This window comes from Lynx canadensis, chromosome C1, assembly GCF_007474595.2.
Source record: "Lynx canadensis isolate LIC74 chromosome C1, mLynCan4.pri.v2, whole genome shotgun sequence".
In the NCBI taxonomy this organism is placed as follows: Eukaryota; Metazoa; Chordata; class Mammalia; order Carnivora; family Felidae; genus Lynx; species Lynx canadensis.
This window is the reverse complement of record NC_044310.1, coordinates 178,181,568-178,204,779: the sequence shown is the minus strand read 5'-3', so window position 1 is coordinate 178,204,779 and position 23,212 is coordinate 178,181,568. Positions and strand designations below refer to the sequence as shown.

General features: G+C 40.0%; 1 non-coding gene across 1 annotated transcript; it reads left to right on the top strand.

Annotated features, from left to right (window-relative positions):
• Nucleotides 1-721: 721 nt before the first annotated feature.
• LOC115522481 lies at nucleotides 722-867 on the top strand. The gene has a single exon (XR_003971395.1). It is a non-coding gene; the product is annotated as a U4 spliceosomal RNA (small nuclear RNA).
• The last annotated feature ends 22,345 nt before the right edge of the window (nucleotides 868-23,212 follow it).

The window sequence follows — 23,212 nt, the reverse complement described above, 5'->3', positions numbered from 1 at the left end:
ATCACAGATTTCCTTGGCTATGCCTTTCTTTCGTGATCCTTGATCCACATGGTGATGCTGTAACCATGGTAGACACTGAGCCACAAAGCGGTCCCAATTCTAAACATTGGTTGGCCAAAACAAAACAAAACAAAAGTTCTCATCAAATTAAAAGTTCTAATTAAATGGCGTGGGTAGGGGCGCCTGGGTGGCGCAGTCGGTTAAGCGTCCGACTTCAGCCAGGTCACGATCTCGTGGTCCGTGAGTTCGAGCCCCGCGTCAGGCTCTGGGCTGATGGCTCAGAGCCTGGAGCCTGTTTCCGATTCTGTGTCTCCCTCTCTCTCTGCCCCTCCCCCGTTCATGCTCTGTCTCTCTCTGTCCCAAAAAAAATAAATAAACGTTGAAAAAAAAATTAAAAAAAAAAATAAATGGCGTGGGTAATTCCCAAGTTTATGAACCGTTACCATCTTCTGCTTTGGATAGAGTTACTCTTGGGCTCCATAACACAAAAGCCATGCCTGTGCAATGACAAAATAGTCATCAATGACGTTTTTAAAAAATCAATTCTCAAACCTGGAGGGGGGGGAGGGGGGGGCGGGCGGTGGTGATGAAATAACCAAAGGAGTTTTTCTTATCTCATATAGACAGTATGGTTGGCTAAAGTGTGGTTTTCTGCTCTTCACCTCACTATTTTGTTACCTTGTACATAAGAAACATTTTTGGATAAAAAAGTACCATATTAAGCTTTGCTCAGTGGCAGTATCGTAGCCAATGAGGTTTATCCGAGGCGCGATTATTGCTAATTGAAAAAAGTACCATATTAAACTCTCTGGTGGGTATAAGAAAGATAAGCTGAGATCTTCAGCCTTCAAAATTACTCAGTATTTGGGAAGACAAGATAAATACATGCAAAAAAAAGGGAATTCATTGTTGTCAAATATTACAACAAAGCAAAGAGGTCACAAAAGAGCATCAGACTGATTGATTTCTAGGTATGCTCCATAATTAGGACTGTATACTCAGCTAATGGGAAGGTCACTAAGAATTGGGGTGGCCCAGAGGGCTAATGGGAAGGCTAGTTTAACTGAACAAGAAACTTTAAATGGGATACTAATTTTAAGAATGAAAATAAGCTTATATCTATAATTATTGAAAATGAAGTCACAGATGCTAAGGGTCTAGCTTACTTCAAGATTCCGTAAGCCCTACAGAGTCTGGAAAGACATGCAGGTACAGTCTGTAGCTACAAAGGAAATAGTCTTAACTGTCCTATGATCACAAACACTCGTGGGGTACCGATGATGGCACGCAGGATGTTTCTTTGTTTCTCCCAGCTGTTGCCATCAGACCACACCGGCCGCCTCACTGAGCATCCCTTTACTCTTCCGTTTCCTCTTCCCGTTCAGCCTCTCCCACCACACACACAGGCTTTTCTTCCTCTATTTCGTCCCCATCAGGTGTCAGTGTTCAAAGTACTGAGTTTTGTTTCTAGCTGCACCGTGGATGAGCCAGAGCAGAGCTGTTTAATGGGCCTTGGAGGAGACTTCACTTAGGAAGTTACAAAGTACGCCCACCCCCAGCCTGAAACAAACCTACAAATACATTTCACTTTGGACTGCGCAGTGTAATTTCTTTTAATTAATTTCTATCCTTTTTTTAAAAATTTTTTTTAACGTTTATTTTTGAGACAGAGAGAGACAGAGCATGAACGGGGGAGGGTCAGAGAGAGAGGGAGACAGAATCTGAAACAGGCTCCAGGCTCTGAGCAGTCAGCACAGAGCCCGACGCGGGGCTCGAGCTCACGGACCGCGAGATCGTGACCTGAACCGAAGTCGGACGCTTAACCGACTGAGCCACCCAGGCGACCCAATTTCTATCTTTTTAAAATTAGGAAATTGTCAGATTCTTCCCTTAAAAAAACCCAGAATATCCACAATGCCGCAGTTGAGGAATGACTGCTCGCTTTTAGGTGGAGATAAGCTTTTTAGTTTTCCCTGTTCCTCAAAGCTCCCCACTATTTACATTTCCTGTGGTCTTATAAACCTTTTTCTTGGGCATCCCTGCTTCTCAGACGAGAGCATCTATGTGAACAACAAAACTTTCTTTTGTTATTATCAACCACTTTTAATATTATAATGTAGACTCATTATGCTAAAAAAAAAAATCTGTGTCTCTATTCTGTGTATCTGAAGATGTTCCCAAGATCTGATTCCATGGCAGTTATAAAGCAAAGCATAGACACTGGAAAAGTCTAAATCCATAAATAATTTTACTCTTCTGTTACCTCCAGAATAAATTTCAAATTCTCAGACTGAGAGAATGTGAAGCCCTGTACTCTGTGACTCCCTGTCTTTCCAGAATTAGCTCGCATCTCCCCACTGCCTCCCCAGTCTGAGGCCGCATCATCTGCTGCCTGTTTGCTGCAATAAACTCCCAGAGATTTCTCTCCTTTCCGCCCTGACCCCCCCATACTCCACAGTCCTTCTCCACACAGCAGCCTTAGTGTTCTTCACCACTGGTCATGACTCTGTAGCCACCCTGGCCTTTGTGTTCATCAAACAAGCCTCCCTAGGCCTTCAAAAGGCTTTTCATTATTCTGGTCTCACATCCAATTTCCCCTCTTCAGAGAAACCTTCCTGCCCGACCCCCTCGAAAGTAACTTCTCCTCCCAACACTGTCACTTGTCATTTTATTATTTTATTTTGATTGTATAGAATGTCTCCCGTTAGAGTACCTCATTCGTTTACTTAGATACATTCTGTTTCGACCCACTAGTGCGCATGTTCCATTGAGCTTGGCCACCCCATCAGCTCATTCAGCTTTTATCTTCAGGGTCTAGGGCAGCCCTGGGGTGCTGGATAATATGTTTTCTCCCTAAAAATGTCTCCTACTCTTTCCCATCTCTCCATTTTACCTTTGCCAATTTCTCTTATTGTCTAAATTCTACCTGTCCTTCAATATCCAACTCAAATATTATTTAATTCATGAAAATGGTGCTAACTTTGCTGCTTCTCTCCTCCAAATCTTTGTGGGACTCTTTCCGATATGCCATTTAGGAAATTGTCATATATTCGAATTATCCTTATGTCGTCTTATCCCTTCCACAAAATGGCGAGCTCCCGAAGGCCCAGAATCCTGTTTAATCTATTTTTGCACCTCTGGCACCTAGGACAGTGTTTTGCCTTCCATGAAGTAGACACCCAATACAGGTTTTAGAAAAAATAAATTGAACGAATTGATAACGTATCCGTGAATTCCTACCACTAGAAACATACTATGAGAAATGGAAAAGAAACCCAAGCACCAAGTTCCTTTTCAAGCAAATGGGCCCTCCTCAGCATTTTCTTGGAAGATTGAGAGTATAAATAATTCCCTCCAGATTTTTCTGTCACTGACTTTAGTCACCTTATTTGTAATTTTGAGTGCTTAGAAGCCAGGAAGCTTTTGTGTTCTAGTTCCAAAAAAGAAATTCCTTTTTAAAAAAAATTAGCAAATGACTCATTCAAATGTCATTTAAAAAAATAAAAAAGAAAAAACTCACAGAGCTGTCTCAGTGGATGGAGCCAATAGCAATTCACTGAACTAAATCAACTGAGCTATATTGAAGTAGTCAGTCAAAGATCTGCATTTTATCTTGGCACGAGAACAAAAATATGGAACGCAATATCCAGATGGTAAGTAAACAACATTATTGCCATTTTCAAGCAGGAGAAGTATGATTTGGTTTCTATAAAACAAGGGAAATATCGGGGAGGAAGGAAACTTTATAGATAACTTTGACCTTAAACCATAACCCACATGTTACAGAAAACATAAGATATTGGATCAGTCTCTAACACTGAATTCATCATTTACTAATAACAACAACTAAATTACAAAGTGGGGCACCTGGCTGGCTCAGTGGGTAGAGCCTGTGACTCTTAATCTTGGGGTTGTGAGTTTGAGCCCCACATCGGGTGTAGACATTACTTAAAAATAAAATCTTTAGGGGCGCCTTGGTGGCTCCGTCGGTTGGACGTCCGACTTCGGCTCAGGTCATGATCTCGCGGTCCGTGAGTTCGAGCCCGGCATCGGGCTCTGTGCTGATAGCTCAGAGCCTGAAGCCTGCTTTGGATTCTGTGTCTCCCCGTCTCTCGGCCCCTACCCTGCTCATGCTCTGTCTCTCTCTGTCTCTCGATAATAAATAAATGTTAAAAAAAATTTAATAAAATAAAAAAATAGAATCTTTAAAAGCATGAAAAATTTTAAAGATAAATTACAAAGTACTTCATATGTGCCAAGGGGAGTTCTAAGCCCTTTACATATACCAACTAATTTTCTCAGTACAACCTTTTATTATTACTGTCATTATTGTTTTAGTATTATCATCGTATGCTACATCGCTAGATAGATATTGTCACATTACCATCATCTCCATTTAGTGGATGAAGAAATGAGGCACCGAAAGGTTCAGCCCCTGCCCAAGATCACCTAGCTGGCCACCAGTGGCTCTGGGATGTGAATCTAGTCAACCTGGCTCCAGAGTCCATACCCCTAACAAGTTCACTGTCCTTCCTCTCCAGGTTGTTCTTTTTTTCCCAAAATATCCCGTTCATGTGAAGCAAACCAAACTCTTTTGATAGGATAATGGATTTGCTAAATCCACCGAAGAAAGTTCTCTATAGAAAACGTCTTTCCCTTCTGACTCAAGACACCATCCGAACCACCCTGGGCAGCAAATCTCAGCACCACGATTCACTTGAGAACATCCCAGAAGCAGGGGAGCAGCACATATACCTCAGGTTCCCTCCCCCCGTCTCCAGTTTTACTCTGACCAACTTTCCAGCAGCATAGGAAAAGTCTGTGAATATGCACAGAGCCCAGTAATATCATTCTCTTCTGTAGGGCCTTTTTCCAGAAGGGAGAGCAAACTTAAGCCTAATAAGAAAGGTTTTTGGAGAAAAAATATAATACTGTGTCTTAGAGAAACTACATTTCGACCTGAAGAAAGAATGTTTCTTTGGCAACTGCAGAGAGATGCTGACTTCGGCCTGGTGGGTCTTTAGCCCTTTAACAGACTAGCAGCCCTAAAGGTGAGGCCTTGGGCTTCAGAGGCGGGGGGTTTCGTACAAAAGAACACAGTCAAACTAGTTTAGGGGGCTCCTGCGGACTTTTTCTAGGTCCCATCTCTTTCTTCCTCGCCAGCCCTTCTCCATTTTCATCTAGACACCCCCACACACTCTGATCTTTGCGCTGGCCTCCCGCGGGATGACCCCATTTCCAAGCACCCTGGCCTTGCTTCTAACTTCAATCCCCCAGCTCCTCGCTTGCTTCCCTCCTCTTCAGCATAAGCAAGGGCAAGGTCTTTTAAATCACACTTGACATGTACATCTTTATCTTCTTCTCTTTGATCAGAAATAAAAATGGTTTTCTACTTTGTTTCTCCAGGGTTTTCTACTCCTTCTCTCTTAAAAAAAGAAAGAAAGAAAACAAGAAAAGGGAAAGAAGGAAAGGAAAGAAAACACTATGTACCCGGTTATTTTCTTGTAGTTTTCAGCCACAAGTATATCACCACTCTGAGAAATATTTTCTTAAACTTAAGAGTTTAACAAAGTGTAAGTGGCTGCCTTGAACTTTAGATGAAATTTTATTACTCTGAGAGAAGTATGCAAATTTCAGTAACAACTCAAGAGAAAAGAAAAATGAAAAAAAAGCCAGTATTTTTTCAATTATTCCAAAGCAGCTCATATCAAAGTCACTTTGATTTATAAACTTCAAAGACACGTAGATTCCATTTATTGAAGGGCCAAACAGCAACATTGATAAAACCATCCAGTTATTCTTGAGAACAGATTAACCCTGGATTTTAACTACCCTACAATTTCTTAGCATGAACTTGATTCATATTTGTCATCAATTGGCAATTCCTTTGCTCTTGGATATTATATGCTAACTAATATGAATAGCGCTTTATTCTGACTTGAACATATCATTCTGAGAGTAGGTTCCATCTAGTTTAATTGATCTGAACTTCTCCTAACATAACCATATTCTGTTCAATTTGATGAATGTACGTAGGTCAGCATAAGTTAATATTTTTCAGAGAAAGTCTAAAATTTGCCCCTCTACTTAAACCTCTTTCCCTGCATAACTTCTTTTTGCCTTTCCCTACACACCTTCAAGCATAATCCAATGTTTATACTAAACAAAAACTTTCCTAGCATTACTGTCATTATCTTTACCGGCATTCGTGTTATTGTTCATTAACCCTGTTTTCCTTCTTTCAAGCAGCACATGTTTCTCTTTTTGCTGCCCAACTAATCCAACATGCCGTTTTATACCTACTGGCTTCGATTCCCAGATACCACTTCCCATCTCCGTTGTCACTCACACGCTTTGAATTTATTCTCCAATCATCTCTAAAACTCTGCTGGAGCTCCACAGGCCCCTGTCCCCTGCTCTTCTCTATCTGCAGTTAACTTCCTCATAGATTCATCCAAGCCCATTGCTCTGGTCCCAAACCTCTATATCCCCTACTGCTCTGCACCCCAGCCAACCACAGCCACTCTCTGAGTGGATGTCCAGCCACACCCTCAAACTCAAGAATACAAACTCAAGAATTCCAGTATACATCACATTACTCCTCAAATAGGGTCCCTGTGTGACCACCCTGTCTCAAATATTGGAGAACCAATACTGAGAGACGTCTTTAGTCTTTCCCTGTCTTTCTCTGATTTTCCATCTGTCACCTCTCAGGACCACCCTTTCATTTGGTATTCTATTAGTCACTAAATTCACATACCTAAACACCTATGACTTCTTCCCTGATTTTCAGATTCAACCCCGCCTGAATACTACTGCCAACCTGACCGCGTGAAAAGGATGCTTTCACCAGGCACTCCTTCTTCAAGAAGCTTCAATGGCTCCCCCATCATTTACTGCACTGAGGAACCAACTGTGCTGCCTTATGAAGATTCTCCATAAGCCTGACATGCTGGGGGAGATGATCAACACATTCTCTACTTATCCACAATCTACACTCTCATCGCCATTAGGCTCTCTCCACACTGCACTCCAAATTAGTGAAGTTTATTGCTGACCCCTTCACCTTTTCCTCCTTTCAGACCCAGCTTACCTTCTGCCATTTCAGAAAGTCTTCTCTGTGTATTCCAGATCCTGACTATGATCCTTCTCCTTTGAATGGCTACTACAAACTTAGTTTGCTTTTGCAACGACACGCTCAAAAGTGGCACAGCTCCTGTTGTGTGTTTCGCGTTGCCCCTTGGACAGCGCTCCACATGTAGCGCTCATGGTGGACCCTCCACAAAGATCTTATAACCAAGGAATGAGTTAATCAGCACAGATTGTCTTTACAAGACAGTGCATTCCGGGCAGACTGTAGAGTACAACTGTCCACAGAGTATATAACGTTTTCCTAGCTCTACAAGCCACTAACACCCAGTGATAGCTATTCAAAATAAAGTCTCTGTTTTTGCATTGGTGGTCCACCCTTATCCTAACTATAACAGCCTTTGGAGCTGAGATCTCTACCTATCCCTGCCCCATCCTTCACCTTAGCCATTCAGCTCCAGTGTTCTTATTCTCCCCTTTGAAATGAGTTCGCTACTCAAATCAAATCATTAAGAAGAGTCCAACAAAAGAAACCTAATAAAATCTGATGAAAGGAAACAGTAAAGCTGAAAGCATATATGACCAAATTAATAAACAGAATCATATTAAAATCATGAATAAAATCCAAGAGCTGGCTCTTTGGGGAAAAAAATTAAAACAAATCTAAAAAGCTTTAATCCACATGTAAGTAAATATAAGAAGGAGAGATAGACTGTAAAAACAGATGAGGAGGTTCTTACAGTTATTTTAATGTGTTATGTTAACTCTATTCCAGCCCTTTGCAACCAGTTTCCAGGAAAGAATTAAGCTGTAAGGCATCCAATGCCGATAATAAATTCACTTCTCTCCTTGGCATCTGGAATGGTAGACATTATGCGCCACCTTGGGAGAACTGAACACGGTCATCCAAATCATTCTTTGGAAGCCCAATTCATTGAGATCTCCACGAAAGGACAATTCTGTGAAAAGCAATATAAGTTACTGAAAATGACTAATGTAGAAGAAACTCAGTTAGAGGAAATCATAAAAGATTATGGAACAACTTTAAAAAATTTACCTCCAAAGTGATCCAGAGCAGTTAGTTTTATGGGTGACGTCTTTCAAATCCTTATGCAATATATGCTTCAGGAAATAGGGAAAAAAAACTGTAATACACCAACAATACTTTTGGAAAGCTATCTGCTGCCCCAGTGCCAAAATCTGATCGAGGCACATATTAAAACCGCAGCCTTGTCTCGTTTGTAACTTTAGATTCCAATAATCCTAACCAACAAACCATCTAGTCAACTAAAGTCTATCGTATAATACAAAGAATGTCCAATAAGCAAAACAGCATATCCTAGAAACACAAATCGAGTTTATTATGCAGTAAACAACTCATCTAATATATTAGTTCAACAGATCCAGTTAGAAAAATGAACACTCAGAAATGTAAATCCATGTTTTAACCAAGAAAGGGAATAGGTCCTTATCATGAAAAAGAAGGCCATTCTTAAGCTAACAGCCAGAGCCACACTAGATGTGAACTACTTGAGACATTAAGGTTTAAAGGATGAATAAAATGAAGACACATCATGTTACTGCGAACAGTTGACACAGATCTGGAAGTTCTAGTTAATACTTTAAAAATTTGAAATCAAAAAAAGGTAAACTTTTAGGATGTACGAGATAAAATCAGCAGCATTCGCCTGTGATACAATTATATACATAAAAACCCAAAGAGAATCAACTGAAAGAGTCATAATTAGTAAAGTTCAGCAAAGCTGAAGATATGTATACAAAAATAGAGAGCTTTCCAAGACATCAGCTAAAATTAGTTAGTAAATACTGTGGGAAAACATTCCAATTCCCACAGTAACAAAACATACAAAATGCCTAAAACTAATCTTATTGAATAACATCTAAGATTACATCAATAAATCTATAATACTGTATACCAATATATATTTTTAGGGCGCCTGGGTGGCTCAGTCGGTTCAGCTTCCAACTTCAGCTCAGGTCATGATCTCCAGGTTTGTGAATTCAAGTCCCACGTAGGGCTCTGAGCTGACAGCTCAGAGCCTGGAGCCTGCTTCCGGTTCTGTGTCTCCCTCTCTCTCTGCCACTGCAGTGCTCACACTCTCTTTCTCTGTCTCTCTCTCTCAAATATAAATAAACATTAATATGCATATATATATATTTTTTTATTTTTATAGATTAAAAAAATAGCATGTTCTTCCCTGACAAGAGCTTACGGAGGCATTAGCAGCACGCTGTTCTTTCCAAATTAATTTACAGATTTATTGCAAACTTCGAATCCAAACACCCATGAAATTTTTTAACTTGTCTAAACGATTCTAAGAGTCATCTTGAAAAGTGACATGTTGAGACCAGCTTTAAAAAAATGTTAAGAAAAAGAGTAATGAATGAGTACTTGGCTTACTAGATATAAAAACTTTTATGAAACTACAATAATTTAGATGGTGTGGTAATAGCACAGAACTTGACAGATTAATGAAACAGTCAAGATAGCCCTGAAATAGGATGAAAAATATATAAAAACTTAATGAAGAATGATAAATGAAAAATCACATACCATAAAAATGCTGGAGGTAACATTGGTGAATATAAAACTGATTTAAAAGCAATAGAATATATCACCCAGGAAAAGATACATAGATTTGACTGCATAATTTTTAAAATTTGTATACCACTGAAATAAAGCTTATCCTATGTAACATCAATAATATTTTAAAAGTTAAGAACAAAACTCTATCAGAAAATACTATAAAAATATTTACAAGCAAACTGCACCCTGGGAAAAATATTTGTAACATATATGACAAGTTAAGAACTTTATTGTATAAAAGAGAATTTACATATCAATAAGAAAAATGAGAACACACTGTGTATTCCTTCCCTGCTGCTCCAACAGACTACTGCAAACTTAGTAGCTGAAAATAACCCAAATTTATTTTCTTACGTTTATGGAGGCCAGACGTCCAAAGTCAGTTTCACTGGGCTGAAGTCAAGATGTCCTAAGAGCTCGTTCTTTCTAGACGCTCTAGAAGAGAACCCCTTCTCTGCCTTTTCCAGCTTCTGGAGGCCACCTGCATTCCTTGTCTCATGGCCCCTACCTCCACTTTCAAAGCCTGCAATGTGATATCTTCAAGTTTCTCTTTTTTGCTGACCTCTTCTTCCATGATCATGCCTACTTTGACTCCAATCCTTTGTCTCCTACCTGGATAATCCAAAATAATCTGCCCAGCTCAGGGCCATTAATTTAATCATATCATCAAACATTCCTTTTGCCATGTAAGATAACATACCCATACGTTTTGTAAATTAGATTATGGGCATCCTTGGAAGGCCATTATCAGTGTGTTACACGTCAAGAGAAAAATAGATAAAGAAGCAGAGACAATATACAGAATAAAAAAACAAATGGCGACAAAGCATGTGACACACATATTCAATCTCACTAGAATTCTAACAACTGGAAAATAAGACAATAATGAGATACTTCTTTTGCCTAACACAGTGACAGATTTTTCTAAATCATGGGTACATGATTCTAGTGCAAGTACAGTTTCTGAGTCATTCTAGACAATAATCAGGTGATATGTATGAGGAGCCTTAAAATGTTCACGTCATTTAATCCAGTAACTTTACTTCTCGAAATTTTTCTTATGAACTTACTTCAGGTAGGTATTTGAAATGTACAATGAGTCTATTACTCACAATATTGTAAAAGAGTAATAAATTAGCAACTGTGTCCAACAATAAGGCATGGCTAAATAAATTATGGTAAAGCTACACAATTAAAGATTATGCAGCCATTAAATGAAATCTTAAGAGATTTTCAATAACATCCTGGATATTCCCACAATATACTGCTGAGAACAAAAACAGAATACAAAACTGCGTATGTTACAAAATATATGCAAAAGAGGAGGTTGATAATGGTTAACTCAGAGTCATAGGATTATAGGATATTTTTATTTTCTTCATTATACTTTATTTTAATAATAAATATTATTACTGTTATAATCATAAAAAAAGACAATTTAAAATTCCAAAGTGAACGATGACAGATGTTGGACATTGAGCCTCAGAATTCTAAGCAGGATGGAAAATAGAGTGTTATACGCCCCCAAATGGCAGTCCCCACACATCACTGGAGACCAGCCATGCACATTATTCCTTTCAGAAACAAAGCCAGCCAGCACCATGTGCAAATCAGCACCTTACAGATAGGCACGGTTGCCAGTAGAGGAGCGATACAGAACAAGTTCAAGCACAGACCCCAGATTCCGAGTAGAAACGGGTCTTCGCCCCTGCAGTTGGGCCTATAAAGGATTACGGGCATATTGCAGAATCCACCAGAGTCAGAGGGAAGAGTTAAGCAATATGAGTTGTAATTCGATTCTAACATAGGAAGAAGAAACTAATTGGAATTGCTGAAGATTGCATCAGACAGACACATTAGACAGAGCACAGTTCACAATATCCCTTTTTCTCACTTGGCAAAAAAATAGAAAATTTTGTGATAGGCTCTTAGAAGGAATATTCATTTCAAAGGGTGAGTTAGGGCTACCTGAGGCTAACTTGTCAAGCAGCTCATGGAAAGTTAGCTTTACGACAGCAAAGATGTTTTGTTCATTGCTATGTGTCTGGTGCCTAAAACGGCACCTGGTACCCAGTAGGTACTCAATAGATCATTGTTAGATTACATTTGGAGCGATAGAATTACTATAAACCTTTATATTCTACCTTTAGGTTAAATGGCTTATCACTTTTACAGGACTTGAACTCCCTGACCAGCGCCAGTATTGGGGAATTAATAAATACACCCTATACACACCTTAGACAGGGGTATTTATTATTTTATGGGAAATCCTATTCAGCATCTGGAACGGAACGGAAACCTCTTCAAATTCAGGCCCTTCCACTTACCACGAGAGAATAAACAGCTCTCTATTGGAAGGACACACTTCTGACAGCAGAACACAAGTGGAAGGGTCATTCTTCTCCCTTGTCCACCCTCAACGCAAGCTTCAGATGCTGCCACATGAGTGATTTGGCAAGTGGAGGCATGTTCCACTGGGCCAGCTCTATGGCTCCTACTTCTCTTCCCACAAAATATGACCACCCGCCATATTACCCCACGCTGTCTACACCCGGCACCCGCCATTTTTGTATTACTAACTCTAAAACTCACTGTGGGGTGACATTACTTCTCTCAAGACTAATGGCAGAGATCCTTTTTCAAATCAGTTGCCAAGTGATTTTGATCGGCTCGAGGAACGTCACGTCTGAGGACTCCGAACACTGTAAGCCCAATAGACTTCCTGCTCCTTGTAATTGTGCTGTTCATCCTTGAAGTTTCCGTATTTGACATTTTACCATTGTCGGCTCATTAAATAAATTACTTATTAAAATAAAAGAGCATCCCTGCAGTAAGTGCCTGGCCTGCTGACATCCAGCTGAAGAACGATGCCCATAGGTTTTCAGCTTTGTCTGATTGTAGCAAGTCAGCTAGACTGAAGTCGCCATCCCCTGAGCAAAGAGGTTGGGGGCACCCAGAAGAGGGACACACAGAACCAAGGCCCGGGGTGCATGGCAAGGCCATCTGTGTTTACAGCGAAGGGGGCCAAAATCATACCGTGATGGCATTGCAGGCCACTTACTCTTCTCGGTGAACCTCTGTGATTTACGGATTACTTTTTTTATATTCAATAAGAAGAGTGAGGCAGGAAGATTGCTCAGGTCGCTCACAGAAGGATGTTGACAGTAGACCCCCAGAGGCGGACACAGGGACAACGCCATTGTGAACAAACCTCAAGGCAAAAGACAGCCCTGGATTCTCCCACCTCAAAACTTTTTTCCGAAACTAAAATTCAAGCAGTAAACATAATACATGAAAAATGAGATCCCTCCCAGTTAGCCTCCCTTCAGACTTTCGCCTGTTGCCCTGGAAAGTGAAGCAGCAAATGTAGATTTCTGTGATTCTGCGCGAGGAAAATTGGAGCAGATAAGGTCTTAGCTGAGCTGGGAAGATGATAAATATTTTCATGGACTGTTGAGTCCCACTAATTGGATACTTTAATGAAACTTGAGCTTTCTCTTCAGAACTTCTAACACCCCTTTAACCCTTAACAACTGGTATGGGCAATTTTTTAAACAAAAGGAAGTATGACCCTGGAGAATCCTTTCTTTTTCTTTTCAAGCAGATGACCCAGTGGTAATTGATAATGGCTTCTAATAGAGGAAGGACCACTGTTTTTTGTTTTGTTTTTTTTTTTCCTGCTGCCTTCAGAACCGCTAATGAAGAGAATTTCTTTCCAGTATTCAACCCAAGTGAAATTAACATTAATTGAACATTGAGTACTAAGGAAACGCCCACTAGAACTTTCAGGCTTCTCCCCCACCATCCTCACTCTAACAATTCTTCTGCTAACATACTAGGTGGAAAGATGTCTCTTCCTATTGTACCTAAACAAATCAGTGTACAGGGAAGTGATTTATCATTCATGAAAAGCAATCAGATTGCTTGGGGCTGACAGCTGTTCCCAAAATGCAGCTGAGAAACAGACCTTTGGCAAAGTGTAAAATTTGGAGCAAAACCATATTACTGTACTTCAGCTGGCAACAAAAGAGGCTGATAGTGAGCTTAATAAACAAAATACCATGCAGCCTAAAATGTATTAGCTAGTCTACATTTATGGACAAAAATGGTCATTTTCCCCATTTTTCCTAAGTCCCTTTCAATCACACAAAACACCTAATAAAAGTAAAATATTCTCTTTAGGATTTTTTTTTAGGATTTAGACACATTTTTGGTAAAGACTATTTTTTTTCACACAGTTCATTATGGGAAATGAACCAGAAAAAAATGCTGAAACATGTACAGAGGTTAAAGAGGGACACAGCTTTTACTAGAAAAGGAAGAATTCCAGTACATTCTGGCCTCTGAGCCATAACTCATTTTATTTCCCATGTCGAGAATGCTTTCCCATATCCCTCTGCTTGTCTAAGATCTAACTGTCCTTTCAAACAAAATCCTCATCAAACCTGCAAACTGCTACAATTCTTACATGATTTTCCTCACTGTTCTGATCCTCAGTGGTGTCACCTTCCACCCTTTCTTCTCTCCTTCCCGTGTCATGTCCCCTCATCCCCTCTAACTTCTTTCTTGCCCTGTCCCACCCCCCACTCAGTTGCTCCGAACCCCTTGCCCTATCTAAAGCAAAATATGTTCATTTCATACCTCCGTGTTTCCCTAAGCTCAGAGCCTAGAGCAAGCTTCCGATTCTGTGTCTCCCTCTTTCTCTGCCTCTCCCCCATTTGTATTCTGTCTGTCTCTCAAAAATAAATAAAACATTTAAAAAAATTTTTTTAAACAAACATTGAATAAGCGCCTATGATGATTCTTGCTCTAAACTAGTGACTAAGGGTAAAGCCATGAAAAACAACAACAACCACCTCCATCCTAAAGATACAAATTCTTGGTATTAGAAACCCACATCCCTAACCTCTTCTAAAAGTCACCATGTAATGTGACCCCTGATCTGTCACTCATCCCTTATGTCCTTGGGCTCCAGCCACATCAGCTTTCTCTCAGTTGCTCAAACTTCCCATGCTCTTTCCAAACTCAGGACTTTACACGTCTCATTTCCTCCTGTCATGCACTTATCTTTGACCAGCTAAGCCCTGCTCTGTTTTATGTCTCAGCCCCCACGTCCCTTTCTCAGGGACATCTTCTTCAAGTCTGTTGAAAGGCCTGATTCTCCTATAAAATGCTCCTAGAGCACTGTGTGTCTTCTGCAAAACCATGATAGCAGTCCGAGTTTTACAATTGATGTTTTTCTTCTTTGTTTAATGCTTGCTTCTTCCACAAGGCTATAAGCCCCATTTGGTACAAACATTGTGTCATTTTACCAGTAAATTCTCAGGAGTTATAACAGTTTCTGTACATGTTAATATTCAATAGGTGTTTCTGGAATAAATGACAAAAAAATGGATGTGTGAAATAAAAAATCCAGTTGGTAAGTGAACAACAAAGTCCTTGATCATGCAATAGAATGCATGATGGAGGGAGTGCCCATGATACAGGACCCCAAAGAGGGTCAGAAATAGGAGGAGGCTGTTGATCATTCTCATGAAAACTATTTCTTTTTTTTAAATTTTTTTTAATGTTTATTTATTTCTGAGAGAGAGAGAGTGAGAGAGAAACAGAGCATGAGTGGGGGAGGGGGAGAGAGCGAGAGAGAGATAGAGAGAGAGAGAGACAGAATCCAAAGCCAGCTCCGGGCTCTGAGCTGTTAGCAAAGAGCCCGACGTGAGGCTCCAACTTGTGAACTATGAGATCATGACCCTAGCCGAAGTCGGACGCCCAACCGACTGAGCCACCAAGGTGCCCCTGAAAATGATTTCTTCTGACCATAAGACAGTGAAGTAAGATTGAAATCAAGGGGTGAATGGCCAGTGAAGCAGTCCACACAGTAAGTGCAGGATCTCCTTTCAAGAAGTTTAGTTGTAGGCTGGCTATCCAAGATCTTGGATAAAGAGGATGATAGTTTTTTAATGAAAGACTAAAAAATATGTATGTGCTGATAGAAAAGAGTTAGATGTAAAGACTGGAAAATGGGAAATCTAGGTTCCTGAAGAAGTGGAGAGGAGAGGAATTGGAATGGAGGTAAAAGGAACATCCTTAGCAGGAACAAGGACCTCTTTTTTATCAGATAGGAGAGAAGGATGTTAAAAAGGTGTAGGAACGTAGCATTCATTCCACAAGTATTTATTGAGCATGCACAGGTAAGGGGAATAAAGTATTTCTGCGGAGGGAGTGGAAAGGGATTCTACATAGGGCAACCCTTATAGAGGTGACAAATAAACAAAGACATTAAAACAACCAGAAATTGATGGTCTTGCATACGAATGGTTTCTAAATTTTCTTTGGAGGCAGAGAAAGTTATCTGCTGGCAGAGGAGCTGAGGCTGGGTTGAGAAGAGTAGTAAAAGTTGGTATCAGCTGCTACTGAGAATAGAAGAGGGAGCTTATGTGGGATCTGGCAGCACTGGAGATCGGAGAACAGAGTTGGAAGTCCATGCATTTGCCCTGGCACCACTCCTGTCCCGTGGTCCAGTCCTAAGAGCTAATAAGGCAAAAAGGTAAAAGTGATCCAAAGAGACGACAAAAATCCCAAGAAATTGGTGAAAGGATGATTCCTGTGAGTGATGCCAAAAATAGAACAGATGAACTTAGTAAAACGGGGAAAATCTTCTTGCTTCCACAAAATCTCCCGAAGAGCTAGTCACTCCCCCTTCTGCTTCCATGGCAAGGTCCACGTACCTTCAACTGCAATGTTAATTACTTTGCACTAGAGTATACAGAGTATATAGAGAGTATATATATATATATATATATATATATAGACAGTATATGTGTAAGAACGTCTTACTTTGCTTTGTACCTGCCCCACAGCTTTGCCCAATGCCTGACCAAAAATAGGAGCCTAGTATGCATTCATTGACTTCAATAATTAATTACATAATATATATCCATGTTTTGCTACCTTTTATAATTAATTATCTCCCCACGTATAGGATCGATTTTCTCTCCTTTATTATGTGGGTTAAGAGCAGGAGTTATGCCTGTACTTTTTGTTTACCTAGGAGTGTGCCCTAGAAATAGAAGTAAGTCAATAATTTTTTTTTTGTTATTGCTGTTGAAGGGAAAAAATGAAAAAGATGGTAAAACAAGGTCAATTTCTGGATTTCTCTCTCCCTGAAGCAGTCATAAAGCTGTAGTTGAGTAATTGTAAAATTTTGAGACTAGAGCAGAAAGAATGACGTGATCAGAAGAGCTGTGGTGACAAGTGTTGAAGAAGATGACTCCTTGTGTCTCCAACACCACCAAGTACTTCTACAAACTTATTTTCTGGGATAAAATCATCCCCAGGGTTAAGAATGGTATTTTACAAAATTATCACAGTTTGATGGAGCTACCCTTCACAACAATGATTCTCCAGTCATGGTATGAATACCCTCAGGAGAACTGAAGATGATACTGTAGATATGAGGAGCCCGAGGTAGGCATGGTGCCTCTAAATAGGACGAAATAGGACTAAATGTCAAATTAAAACATACTATTAAAATCAAGAGACTCGCAGGTATGTCATGAGATAAAATGTAAATTTTGAGGGAATTTTAATAAATATGAACGTAATTTGCATTCTCCTCCTAGACCCAGTACACGACAGTCAGATCAGAATTGGAGGGGTAGGAGATGATATTTATGTTCCTTGGCTATTCCAGCATTCGGGTGAATTTAGGAAGTGCTGCACTGTTACCAGCTCCTTGCTGATCTCGTGAAACATCAAGGAACTTCTTAATCGCTTGAATTTTTAGTGGGTCTTCTAACCAGAGAGAAAGTGCCTGTGAAGATAACTTTCTCATTCCCAGGCCAACCATATCCCTTTTGAGAAATTCACAAATTGTCCCCCCAGGTACAGTACAATCTTAGGCGGGTACAAGCAGCACTAATCAAATAAATACACAAAAATATTCATTTGCCTTAAAAAAAAAAAAGTTATTTCCATTCAGTTGGATTCCCCCACCACCAAGAGCTTTAGGTAAAATGTTCATTTTTTTGACACAGTGTAGATCTATCCCTCCAACCACAAATTCACCCAACTGAAAAAGAATGGCTAGATTTCATGCTCTAGCATGAATATTGCCAGGGTATTAACCCAAGTTTTCCGTAGCCTTCTTCTCTCCTTCACTCATTGATTTTCCACTTCTGTGTTTACAGTCTTATGGTAAGTGTGCCCTCTGTTGTAATCTTAAATCGTACTCAGCAGCAGGTATTTATAAATTATGAATTAAAATAGAAATTGAAAAGCTGGATCTTTGAGGTGGTGAATAAAAGGGGACATGGACAGTTCTCTTCCTTCTCTCTCTCTCTTTTTAACATTTATTCATTTTTGAGAGACAGAGACAAAGCGTGAGTGAGAGAGGGGCAGAGAGAGGGAGGCACAGAATGCCAAAGTAGGCTCCAGGCTCTGAGCTGTCAGCACAGAGCCCGATGCAGGGCTCGAACCCATGAACCGTGAGATCATGACCTGAGCCCAAGGTAGGCCCTCAACCGACTGAGCCACTCAGGCGCCCCTCTTCCTTCTTCACAAATTCGTGCTACCCAAATTATCCATGGCTACCTTCAAGACTCTCCCACCCATAGTCTCCAGGAGAAGCACACGTTCTCAAGTGGTTTTGCCCATTCAGAGTAAGAAAACATATAAAGAAAACAAAAAAGAATGAGAGAGATTTAGAGTACTATTTTTATGCAACGCTCAAAAGCCAGAAGTAAAGAATAAAGGATACCTGGGGATAACTTCTTAGAAACTTATAATTAATTTACCGTGTTTACTCTCAAACTCCTGCCTTCTCCCTAAAATATATACATCATTAAAATTCAATATTCAAACATATACGTGGATTTTATTTAAAGTAAATTAAATTTAGATGAGTTTGCATTTATGTTTCATTAATCCACTTACGTATTTATTGTTTGATCATCAGAACATTAGCTAATGATTTCTAAAAATTGGACTGTACAAGTAGGCTTTTTATAAATCTCATAATTTTTTTCTTACCATCTTGACTATTTGAATGTTAGTCATTTTAATCAAATTACCTTATTCAATGGCCAAATGAGCCATTTTTATGGAAAGAGCTGAAATGTACTTAAAGGAAACCACAATAAACTTAAAAATTATTCTCATTGGTCTTAATATGGAAACAATTTAAAGCCAATTTGGTGTTGGTTTAGATACTATTCAATCAGCAGGATTAAGCTAAATTATTCAGCAACAAATACCCAGAAAGTTTTTTCCCTGTACAATTATACACGTTAAGCCATCAAGGCACACAGTCCCAGGGAGGGATCTCCTCTCCAATTTAGCCTAAGATTTGGTTTCTGAAAGGCCACTTCCTTTCATGCTTTTTCTCCCTCAAAAGCCCACAGCGTATTTTTCAAGGATTTTCACTGCCAACTGCCTTTCCTTAAAGTACCTGTCTATATGGAGCACTTACTAGTATTTCCCTCCATTATCTCTCCCTATTTCAGGTGTACCTAGAGGGGTTTACTACCAGATATCCTTCTTCCTAGACAAACACAACATAACCCTAACAGCTGTCCCAAGAGTCCAGTGAAAGCCCAAGGTGTTCTGAAAGTGCGTGTTCAGAGTGTTTTGATTTACAGTCTTTGGCTTTGATTCTCTACTCTCTACACAGCACCAAATAAAAAGAGACAGGTAGAAAGCACCCATTTAAGCTAACCTTTTCTATGTAATTTCACTTGAATTATTTCAAATTGGATTTCTATTTTAGCATGCATTTGCATATTTATTATTGGGCCCAGAAGTCAAGTATTGAAGCTGTCTCTGAACTCCCTTTACTCATCATAAAGGCAAGAGTAAAATAAAATTAGATTTTGACACAGATGAATTTATTTGCGTTTATTAAGGCATAATCTGAAATGGATGCAAAAGATTCCGCCAATTAGGATTTATATGTCAAACATAAAGCCTATTTACATGTAATATGTGCAATGTGCTGTAATTTCAATCCACTCAGCCTGTTCTGTCCCAGCCTACACTAGCAGGCCCTGGTCAGTTGTGGTCCTAAAGCACCAGGACAGACAGGAAATTCGTTGTCCCTCCTTCCCTCTGCCTGGCAAAGATTGGATATGGACACCTTCAAGGGGGCCCAAGAGATGTGCAGAGTGTCTAATGGAGAAACTAAGTGGGACAGAAGAGGAAAAAGAACAAGCTTTCTTTATCTTTCCCCATTTCTCCTTTCCTGTATAACACACGTATCTACACAGTATGCCTTTACTTAATGGGGTGAACAATAAATGTCAACTTAGCAAAATAAGGAGCAAAGTAAAAGCGGAATGACCCTCAGACTCAGGTAAGAGGGGCCCCAACTTTAGAGGATACACAGTTCAGAGGGGTCCTCACTCTGGCACTCCTCTAGCCGTATCCCTTCTTTTGGGGACAGAGGGGACGTGCCCCACAGAAATCTGTACCCATCCTCTACCCTGGCCATGCTTTGGGAGTGGAAGACCTTAAAATTCCCTGTCCAAATTGCCCTAAGCCACTTCCTATGCCTACCTATACCTCCCCCCCAGGGCCCCCCATCCCCGGGGCTAACCAAAATGGTATACACACTTCCGGGGTGGCCAAGAAGCAGCTGACTGGCAGGAGTAAGGGGATGGACTTGGGCAGAGTTTGGACCTGCAAATTCCATAACCTGCAGGTATGTGAGGCCCCTCCAAGAGCCAGAGGAGCCAGAGGTGGGGAAAGAAAAGGAGGGAACCAGGTGCGGGAACACCATATGTTAGCCCAAAACTCCTCAGAAAAACTCCTTGGAATTCTAAAGTGGAGTACTTCTTTACCAGTATAGAGTACATTTTTTTTTCAATATATGAAATTTATTGTCAGATTGGTTTCCATACAACACCCAGGGCTCATCCTAAAAGGTGCCCTCCTCAATACCCATCCCCCACCCTCCCTCCCTCCCACCCCCCATCACCCCTCAGTTTGTTCTCAGTTTTTAACAGTAGGACAAAAACTGCTTTAACAGTTTGTAGGCTTTGTTTTATGGTTTTTAAATACTCATAGACACATAGTAGATAGACACCCCATTTGCACTCTTACCAAAGGCTCAACAAACGTTGGAGGCAGGTTTACATGGGAGATGGAAAGAAAGGCGGAAAGAACAATGGGGCAACAAAAGGAGAGAAAAAAGTAACGATAAACTGCTCACGAAACGAGGATTAGGCATTTTATCATGATGCGTTCTACTCAGCGCCCAGTAAAATGCCAGAAACTTCTCAGGTGTTTCATATGAATTTGCTGAGTGAGCAAATAATCAATCAATCAGTCAACCATTCGATAATGAAGAAACCAGGCTAACGTTGCTGCAGACATAGTTAGGACAAAACTAGGCGTCACAAACCTTTCCAATATGACCTGCCAACTCTTTATTCAGGCACCTGTTTCCACCCTCAAACATAAAGAAGACAAAATTAGTAACTGATCTGTTGTGCCTATGGAACTCTCCTGACAGATCTACAAAACCTCTCTCCGGAGGATGAATTGACCCCCAGGGAAGCATCCTCCCATCCTAGGCTTCAGACAAACCAAATAATCAAAACAAGGGGAAAGGTCAGTTTCAGGACTTCTGAAATTGTACCCGTGCAAGATGAAAACCTGAAATACGGCAAGGATAATGAAGCTGAAGAAGAAGGGTTCGGATGTAAGAATATTTCAAAGAAAAATCAGTTTAGACACTGAATGTGATTAGTAACATTATTCATTCAGATGTACTTGCTTAGACATTTAAAATTTCTATTTTTGTACACAAGTGTAACTGAGTAAGAAAGCGTGTTAATGTTTCTCTCCTCCCATCTTCTGTACCCACCTGCATTTACCTACACAGTGGTTCTCAATCCTCGTTCACAAACCTAGAATGACGTGGAGGTATTTTAAAAATATCAGTGCCTGGGCCCCACATGTAAAACTTCTTATTTAACTGGAAATGGGGTCTGGGCATTGGTATTTTTGAGAATTGTTCCACGGTTATCTAACGTGTGACCTAGGATGGGAATGACTGAGCCCTAGGGAGTATAGCTATTTGGTTCATTAACCTGATAACAGTACTCTTTTCCTGGAGGAAAAGGAAAATCTAGGAAGGACTGAAGATCCTCTGAGGAGGCGATGTGGAAAGTCCCAATGTAAGGAGATGGCTATTATTACAGCATTGTTTGGTTTCCAAATACATCTCCTTACTTACATCATTGAAATTTATTCTGTGTTTGAATGACTCACTTCCAAATTTTTCAAAATTATTAATTCATATTTTAATTTTTCAGAATAATAACCATCCCTTCATATTTAGACTCATCTGGGTATTTAATGGCATTTCCAATTCTTTGAGCCATACTCACAGTAAGAAAGTTTATTAGGTATTGAATAATATCACTCTTCTCTGCAGATCTCAAACTTCAGTAAGCATAGGAATCTCCAGGGTGTTTGCTAAAACCACATTCTAAACTCCACCCAGAAGCTTCCCATTCAGTAAGTCTGCAAGGGGACTTGGGGGTTGCATTTTTAACAAGTTCTTCAGATAATTCTGCTATTGGTGATTAGCAGGCAACCTTTCGGAGAAATAGTGCTCTTGGGGCACCCGGCTCTATACATAATCACTAGACATGGGAGATTTCTTCTCTTTCTCCCATACCTTGCATTTTGTAAAACAAGGACAGAATTATTCCAATTCCATCCATTATAAGAAATTCATTTCAAATGGCTTGATTTCCTTTGCTTTTGACAATGGAGAGAATACCAACTGTTTCAGATTCCATGGCATACTCAAATCAACTCAAGAAATCTTGGTGGATTGATTCAACCTTATATGAAATCCATTATCATTTTTTAATAAGGGCATACAATACAGTACATTACCAAATAACTAAGGATAATCACACATACACCAAAAATAAGCATGATACTAGGAGTTGTGAGCGACTCAGCTTACATTACTGTCTTGACAATCTTGCAGGATTCCACTGTCATTTCCTTATCTTTTGGGGCTGTTCCTCAATTATGGAGGCTAATAAAATGGCGAAGGTACCATTTGATCCTCTTAAGTATATGGGTTGTTTCCCAGCCTGTTGGTTCTTTTAAATTGTTGCTACTTAATTGCTTGATGATTTTTTTTTTCCACTTGCTTCCCAGGTATCAGTGGAAATGGATACTCTGCTTGCGATCTTGCAGTGACTTGTCCTTTAAGATTTCTCAAGAGCCAAGTGTCGCAGCTGTGCAATGACATCTACAATTGCCGAATATGCCATAGGCCCAAATAGCACTTCATTATTTTTTTTTTCATGTACTCTGAACAATCCTATGCGGTAGCAATATTATCTCCATTTCACAGGTATGGAGAGCAAGGTTCAGAGGCCTTGTTTTCCCAAGGTCACTTGATTAGGAAGTTGAGCCTAGAACCCAGGTGTTCTGAATATTCATCCAATTCTCTTTCCACTGCATTACCCTGCCAATCACCCGGCCCTGCTAATT